The following is a 9447-nucleotide window of genomic DNA, read 5'->3' as shown; positions in this document are numbered from 1 at the left end:
GAGAGAGAGAAAGTGGGAGAGAGAGAGAGAAAGAGAGAGAGATTGAGAGAGAGAGAAAGAGAGATTGAGAGAGAGAGAGATAGAGAGAGAGAGAGAGAGAGAGAGAGAGAGAGAGAGAGAGAGAGAGAGAGAGAGAGAGAGAGAGAGAGAGAGAGAGAGAGAGAGATTGAGAGAGAGAGAAAGAGAGAAAGAGAGAGATTGAGTGAGATAGAGAGAGAGATTGAGTGAGATATAGAGAGAGAAAGGGAGAGATATAGAGAGAGAAAGAGAGAGATTGAGAGAGAGAAAGAGAGAGAGATTGAGAGAGAGAAAGAGAGAGAGATTGAGAGAGAGAAAGAGAGAGAGATTGAGAGAGAGAAAGAGAGAGAGATTGAGAGAGAGAAAGAGAGAGAGATACTGAGGGATGGAGGGGGAGAGACAGAGAGAGATACTGAGGGATGGAAGGGGGAGAGGCAGCAAGCGACAAAGAGAGAGAGAGAGAGAGAGAATGAGGGTGAGAGAGAGAGAGAGAGAGAGAAAACAAGAGACATAGACTAAATAAACACAAGCTCACACTAGTTAAGATCCCATACTATCTAGTTAGTTTGTTTTTTGTATGGTTTAGATTTAGAAATGTCTTATTTGTTCCTCTAAACAAGATAAGCGAGTGTCAAAAACCAGGAGGGCATGATTTTAAATGATTCATGTGCCAAATTGTCGTCTTGGTTCAAGCGTATGATTCCTGGCATCTGATCAGAAAAGAGGTGAGATATATGTGTATGAAAATAAAAGGGCAGGAACGCGACTGTGAGCCGCATTTAAATGGTGGAGTTGGGGAGGAGGAGAGAGCACTATTGTTCAAGAGTGCTGCAGTCAGACGGGCAGTGAGGAGGTGGGACATTAGTCAGTCAGGGGCCGGTCCTTATTGCACGAGGGGAGAGATCGAAGAGGAGATGGATAAAGTGGTGTGAAGGTTGCATGATGCTTCGAGACTTTTGCTTGACATTTCCCCCAAATATGCAAACCTCCCCAGTTATTGATTGCTAGCCCATCAAAAGCAATGGAGAAACATATTGGTCCAAACATAGCTTTGTTGTTTTAATGCAGCCATGTGATTGGCTGTCAATCAATTCAGGGTGTCCCCGGCCTACTACACTTAGTTGGCTTGGAAAGGCTCCAGCACCCTTATATCCCTTGGGAGGATAAGAATAAATGGATGTTTTAATGCAGTAATTGTGATACCAGAGGAAAACATTAAGGATACTTTTCTTCCCCCAAAAAAACCCAAAAAAGGAAGACCTACATCAAATGTGCTGACACAAAAAAATGTTAAAACACTGAAACATGGCAAACAATTAATATTTTGGTCATTACCTTGATCCAACCTCATTAAATTAGAATAAAAACTCACTTGGAGTGACACTTTTGGTTTACAAAAAGATCACAAAAATGGTAGACCTCTGACCCTGTGTCAGTAGTGGAAAAAGCACATGTTGTCACAACCGCAAAGAATAGATATACTGTATTTTCTTTCATATTAGCCACTTCCGCGTTTAAGCCGTACCCTTAAATGTACCTTAAAATAGTTGAATTTTATAATTTCTCTCATATAAGACGCACCCTGATACACAATTTTCTTTCCCATATTCATGAGTTTAATAGGGAGTACAAATGTATTATTTTGAAGAGAAAACCTTAAGAAAAGTCACTGCATATGGTATTTCTGAGATACTGTATCAATCTAAAGCATAGTCTGCTGGATTGCACATTCCCAAAGGGGGTGCAACCCAGACAAATTCAAAACAGAAGTTAAGTGAGCAGTTTAACCAGGAAATGTGTCTCTAGCATTCTAGTCTGTCATCCCTGAGCAAGCAATGGCAAGCACAAGTAAATTCGTTTTTTCACGTTTTACTCAAGATATGATTTATTTTTTTAATGACCGTATCTGCCGCATTGTTTTGCATTATGCCATTTCATCTTTGTCATCTTGCAGTTTATATAAGCCGCACCCTCGGTTCAGTCATCATTTATTTAGCAACAAATACAGCGTATATGTGAGAGAACACCGTAATTTGTTATCATAAATGCCGATCAAAGTTTAGCTTCCAAGAAGGATGTTTGACAGGGTTTTCCATAAAGGACCAACCAACACAAGACAACATTTTTTCACCAGTCAAGTGTTTGGAATTGTGATCACTTGATTGCAGTCAGGTGGTGCTTGTTTCATCAGGAACCTCATCGATTAAACGCTATGTGCTGGATCGGTTGGAACAAAAAACAGGACCCTTTACAGGCCTTCTAGATCGATTTGGAGGTCTAAAGTGACGCTAAAATTGGTTCCTTTACTGAAGCTTGAGTGATTTACCTATATTTGAACAGAAAAATCTAATAGGTAGGTTGGAACTATCAGCAGACTTTTTATTAACACTACAGCCTGTCTTTGAGACAAATCAGTCGTTCACAATCAATGTTCTGTCTGGCTTCAAGATTTTCGCCTAGTACTGACCACAAGGCCCACCTCGTACCCTCCCCAATTCAGGTAAACAGTGTTACAAACCAAAGTATACAAAGTATAAAAAAAATGTAACTGCGTTTGGTGATATGTTTGAAAGCCCATTGGCGATATCTACTGGCCGATACATATAATATATGAACATATGGTTAGGGGCTCTGCATCTTCCTCCTGAGACCTGCCTCACCTGAGGCAGGTGAAAAGAGTTTATCTGATTTCAGGTTAGAATGTCAGAGGAGTGGAACAGCAACACCTGCAGACAATCATGATCAACCACCTTTAAAAGACCCGTGCAAGCCCCACCTTGTCGCATGATCAACTTGGCTAGTAATTCTGTCACTTGCTTGTCGCGGTCCCAGTTTATCTTGCCTGATCTCTGCTTACGACATCTTGTTTTTGCACACTCAGGACCTGATCTGTGCGCCCCCTGTCGGGTACATTCTCTCTCAAATCCCTCAAGTACTAGGAATATCACCGCTTCGTTGGTCTCTAGCCATAGACCAATCAGCCTGCCACATGCTCTCTGTCTGAAGATAATTCCTCCCTGGCATTACATTTTAAAAGCTTTATTACTCCTCTGCATTATTTCCTGTCTGCTTTGGAATCCACTTTCATGACACTCGTATAATCCTGTCTCATCTCTTTGCAATTATTTGTACACTGAATTGCTTTAAATAAAAATGTATTTTAAGACTGCCTTTTTGTGAGACGCTATGGTTAAATAGAATTACTTAAAACACATAATTTTCATAAAATTCAAATTGAATTGGGCGTCTGCTGCCATCAATGTAGGCCAGTGAATTAATATAAATTGATTACATTTTCTAAATTATTTTCCAATCCTCATTTTAGTGGAAGCTTTTAAAGTTGGCCTTCGGATGGTTTGAATTTTCTGAAAGTTTGGACACTCCTGTTGTATACATTTCAATCTTCAATACTGAGGCAAACATTTTATTCAGGCATTAGAACAGGAGTCGGGAACATTTTTGACAGAGAGAGCCATAAACAATTCATATTTTCAAATGTTCTTTCTTGAGAGCCATACTCAAAATGTAATAGTCGTAGTACATGAAAATGTGTGCATTTCTTTTGTCATTTCACCACTTTTATAGTGCAAAAAGACTGAATTATTTTGACAACATTGTTATGCCGGTGCTAATCAAAGAGTATTAATGACGATATGCATGGAGAAGAGTCTAATTAAAAACAAAAAAATAACAGTTAAAAAGGCGCTAGAGATCGTTTCAATGCCACAGTGCCGACGTGCTACTGTAGTGTTTGGGACTCAACGCTTTCCATATTTTAGCTCATGAGTTAACCGAGAGCCTCATGCACCTATCAAAAGAGCCGCATGTGGCTCCCAAGTTATAGGTTTCCTACCCCTGCATTAGAATAATGAGGGCTATAATTTGATCTACCTAACCCTAACCCAATGAAGAATATTTCTAGTCTAATTAGACAAGTTCGAACACTAATAATTGTGTCAAATGATACATGGAAATCATGAACATGCTCTAATAATGCAATTCAAAAATGGTCGTGCATTATGCAGATTCATATATTAGAAAACTGAAAAGCCATGAAAATTTTGGTATTTGACAGTCTTGGACAGGTTCCTGTTCTCTGGCTGCGAGTGGCCTGAGGGGAGCAAGCCTACCAGAAAATGAGCAAGACATTTGGCCAAGTCTTGGCATTCATCTCTCTTGTCATCTATAGTCTAGCCATGTGGCTGCTACATCATTTCCCCTGTCTAAATGTGCAAAAAAACCCAACAACAATATAATAATACAAAAAATGAGTGCTATATTACAATCATTTAAATTGAAACAAGCCGTATAGGTGCTGTGTTGTATCTGTACTGTTAGTATTGCTTAATATGGGAAATTGCAATCATTAATAAGGGAACCAATTGGCTGAGGTTGACAGGTATGTCTACCACAATTTCTAATATTAAAATATGAAGTAACAAAAGCTAATTTCAGAATTTCCTGACATAGAACAATCATTCAAATTCTAAAATGCAAAAATCCAATTGGGTGTTGATATAAAAATCATTTTGCTTACCATTTTTTAACAGGTATAAGTTATTTTCTTTGGGACATTACACAAAGTGTAAATCAGGTCTTTATCAATGTCTCACCTACTGCAAAGCGCTGTTAGAATGTGGTCAACAATTGTAATGTCTGAACAATAAATTCAACTTTTAGTTTGCTTGTTCAAATATGCTTAGTCACAAAAACCACCGTGAGTACTCCCTAATTTTGAGGTTATCAAAGATACTCCACAGAATCTGTTTTTTTGTGTTAACATTCATAATGTTGTGGAAATATTTTCAGTGAAATTGTGACCCACTTTAGGATTGTTGTGGTCTCGGCTGAATTATTGTCGTTATCAGCTCACCATGACAGCTTTAACCCTGATAGTGACAACCTGTTTGTGGAAGAGTGGGGCCATTACTCTTTCAAATGGTGATGAAAGGAAAATAAATGCTTGCAATACTGGGTAATTTTACATAAATCGGCACTGTTTGAAAGCTCATTATTAATTTAACAGCATGCACCACAGTGTGAGGTGTTCGCCTATTTATTACAGCTGCGCGTAAAGAGTCTGAAGAAAAATGCTCACAGGGTTGGAAAGAGTGCAGTGAGAAAGCAGATAAACATCTGTGTGTATGTATGTAGGAAAGCTAAATCCTTACAACAAGTCATGTTCCCCTGCTGCTTACACTTTTGAGAATTTATCAGCAATGTGAAATGTCTCTTAGGGGTACAGATTCTACAATGTGAGCCAGAGTTCAGAACACAGTTCATCACACACATCCATAGAGACGGATAAAAAACAGACGGAGGTTAATTGGGGATGGATGCACCTCCGTGTCTCAAAATGTTGGGGCCTTCTGCTCAACAATAACTCAGGAAAGAAAAGCTTTGTTGTTATCACAAGGGGTAAAAGGAAGCTTTTCATAATATATATGTACCATATTTTCAGGACAATAACCACACCTGCGCCTGCAACTAATACTCAAGTGTGACTTTGTGTATATATTTTTTTTCATTTTGGCTCCCAAAAGCCTTTTTTTATGCCATATTTTCCTGAAAGACTGTTATGGTTCTTAACCTGGGTTCGATTGAACCCTAAGGGTTCGGTGAGTTGGTCACAGAAGTTCGATGGAGTCTCTGCCGCGGAGGTCAATACACATTTACTCATTGTGTCTTTAAACGATAACATGCCCTGCTTGACCATCAATTGTTGCAGATGATCATGGAACATTGCATGAACAATCAGGGCTGTGCTGAATTTATATATATTGCTATCTACATGGAGATTGGAACCTGTCGGGGATTGAACCCTCAATCTTTGAACTGTGAGGCAGACGTGCAAGCCACTTTTAAAAGTACCATTGCTCAAGTAAATGGGGATAATTCTTATTAAAGAAAGGATCTTTACTTACTAGGTGTAATGATCTATTTTGAATAGTCTCGGAACAATGAGTCAACTCAATTAAATTGTAGGCAGATATACATTACCCTTTGTATCAGGATGAAAGCTGTTTTAAAGATGAAAACGAGAAACCAGCTCCTTACCCCTCCCACTTTTCCTATATTTACTTACACCTTTTTATATTTGCAAGACACTTCCGAATTGTATCCTGCTTCACTATTTCCACTCTCACAGTTCAATAACCACATACTGCAATGTGTGAATTGAATTCTTTTCACAAATATGCATTTCACATGCTGTGGACATCTTAATCAACAATATAGAGTTCAGTTTTTTTTTACGAAACCTCAATGTTTTCAGCAGAATCTCTAATAATGCAATAGCAAGAAGTCCCTCAAATATCACATGAATATAATAAATGGGAAAATAAAAAAAATACCAATAATAATAATAATAATTATAATACTAATAGTAACAAAAATAATAATCTAAATAATGATGATATTAATAATAACAATAATAAAAAATGGAATAATAAGAATGATAATAGTAATAATAATGATATAGGGGAAAATAGATAAACATACTTTGCTGCTGATAAAAACATTTCTCGCAGAATATAACAGAAATCTTAATCATTCTACACATTCTTACAGTATTGCAAACAGTTACAAATGCTTGTGGCATGTTTATTCTTCAGAAATCTACAGAAACCATTGTAAAACTAAAAATATATTTCCTTACACCATTATCAAACATTTTTGAAAAAGCTCTTAGGAGCCACGTGCATCTCCAGAACCTAAGGTTGCCGACCACCGGCTTAACCGATCACAAGGAAATCATTGAAACCATTGGATGCGATTTATGACATTATATTCCAATCTGTATTGTCTGGAGAGCCTGGCAGTGAACGATTGCTGCCAACCTGCCTTGTTAAAACCCACTGAACATCTAGCACTTTCAATGGCACTGAAACATGAGCATTCTACTAGTTTAATGGATAGGACATCAATAATTTACAGAGGCAAGCAATTAATTAAACAAAGCTTTCTCTTATTTAATCAACTGTAAAAGGATATTGGAGAATGTAAACAGGATATTTTGTTCTAATTTCATTTAGCAACATATTTTACATTGAATTAGTATAATTCTCCGCTAATAACCAATGGGGAACAACTGTATCACAGGAATTTTAAAATAAAATAGAGGATGCTACATGACACAGTTTGAATTTTTTACATGTTCCGTTTCCTAAATTGGAATTTCTTTTTTATCCATAGACAACATTTCTCCATTGAGGATTTTTGTAACCGAATGTTTCATATGTAGAGACATTAGTAAGTAGAGGTACCGCTGTATTTATTACAATTCAGATCTCTTTCTCAAAAGGAATTGTTTCTCCCATTTCTTCAAGCGTATGTTCCTCTTGAAATATGGATATGATTCACCACAAAGATGCATGAGCCAAAAGAGAAATCTTGCATTGCCAAAAAACATGTTCACCTTAGACAGAGCCAAAATTACAGCAAGAACATGTGGGAAGGAGATCTGGCACACACTGTCACCCTTCATACATTCACACGTTTGAACATCAAGGATCCCAACCTGGCAGAATCCTGGAACACAGTGAGAGCAGAATGCAGTAGTTCATTCCCAAGGCTGTGACGTATCATAAATAATGTATAGCCATCACCCAAGACTCTTGTAGAGACTCATTATGTGAAGAGGGAAGGTGGCCAAGAAAATATACAGAAGATGCCTGCAGAGCAAATGTAGATGCAAGTGACATCATGTAGTTCCGTACTATTTTCAAATATCCATATGAAAGGAAAATCTTGTATGAGGTTGGCAATTAGTTCCAAATTAACGGGCGGAAGAGTCAAAGAAATATATTCATTTTCTGAAAAATATGTATACACATTATCTTACATTTACCCCACACACTTAAGCATTTAAGCACTTAAGCATATTCCATAACTGAATTTAAAAGGACATCAATAACCCTTCTACTGTTGTAACAGATTTACTGTTGTTTCAAAACTGATTAACGTTCACATCAGGATGAAAACAACATCGAACATTGTAACTATTTGAATATTTCTATAAAAGATGAAAACAAATAGTGATGCTATATTGTAAAAGGGTAATGTGATGTTGATGTTAATAATTGCTTTGGTCTGAACCCATCTTCGCATTGGCTTGATGCAACATGTGGCCAACTATCACTGAATGCACCCAACAGTTGCTTAACGCTGAAGCATGGAATACAAATTGACATTTCAGGATTAGCCTTTGAGCACTAACTCACTGAACATTCCTACTGCCTTCAATTCAAAGTGTGGATTACCACTGTCACATACAGATCATCTCTAGACAGTGAAACTTAAGAATGCTTTGTTAAAATCTCTTAATATACTTTGACTTTGAATTGAAATCACATAATGACATGGCCTCACAGCTCTGGCTTCAAATCCAGCTCCATCCACCTATCTTGAGTTTTCATGTTCTCCCCTCGCTGATTGGACACTCTAAATTGCCCCGATGTATGGGTGTTAGTGTGCATGGTTGTCTTCGTGCCCTGCAATCGGTTTGCCGTGATTCAGGTTGTCCCTCGCCTCTGGCCCAAAATCAGCTAGGATAGGCTCCAGCAAACACCGTATTTTGTATTGCTTCAGTCCATTTTTTTTAAATACACACAAGTCAAACTTTGATTTCAGTAGGAAGGTCAAGAAAAAACAGTGTTAAAATGTTGATTGCTTATTGAAGTTTGGAGGGAACCAATATCAGCGTTTACTCCAGTCTGTCAGTGGAGCATGGCAGGCAATGACAGTAGGCTGTCAGTGAAGCTTCTCTTCTGTCTGAAGAGTTTGCTCTTGGGTCTATGCTGTGAATTGATCATTTTGGAAAAAAAGATGTAAGATATATAATTTTTAATTGGAGCATTTTGTAGAGAAGTTGCTGCCTCTGGACACAACTAGCCAAAAACGTTGGATTGAAAATGTTATTAAAATTTTCAGAATGACAAGGTGAACATCAATGTATTTTTTACATTTATTTTCAAGATTCTCAAGTAAAGACAATAAGGATGTTGAAGTAGGACATAACTGATTGACATGACTGTTCCATCTTAGAATATTGCAAACTGTTGCACTCCACAGGTTAGAAGAGTTAAGAATGCAAAGTATTATAAAAGTGGTATGCCCAACCTGATACTTTAGGTATGTCATTTAAAATAAAACACTCTCCTTAAAATAGTTCTCCTTTCCATTTGATGTATTCTTTAGGGTTAAACTCTTGAGTAGGAGGATTCACAACTGTGCCATCATAGTTTTTCCTCTTCTCATTCCCTCTTGTCAAACACATGCCACTACTGTCTTTCATTCCTGTGTCTAGATCTCCAGCGTATTGACAACTGGGCTCATTCGTCAGTGGGTGTCTCCACGTTCTGTCATTTTGCTGAAATAACATTTATAACCCTGGCTGACAACTTTCTTTTCTTCTTACCCCCTCCGCAA

The sequence above is a fragment of the Stigmatopora nigra genome, chromosome 14 (genome assembly GCF_051989575.1).
Source record: "Stigmatopora nigra isolate UIUO_SnigA chromosome 14, RoL_Snig_1.1, whole genome shotgun sequence".
Lineage (NCBI taxonomy): Eukaryota > Metazoa > Chordata > Actinopteri > Syngnathiformes > Syngnathidae > Stigmatopora > Stigmatopora nigra.
This window is presented reverse-complemented; position numbering follows the sequence as displayed.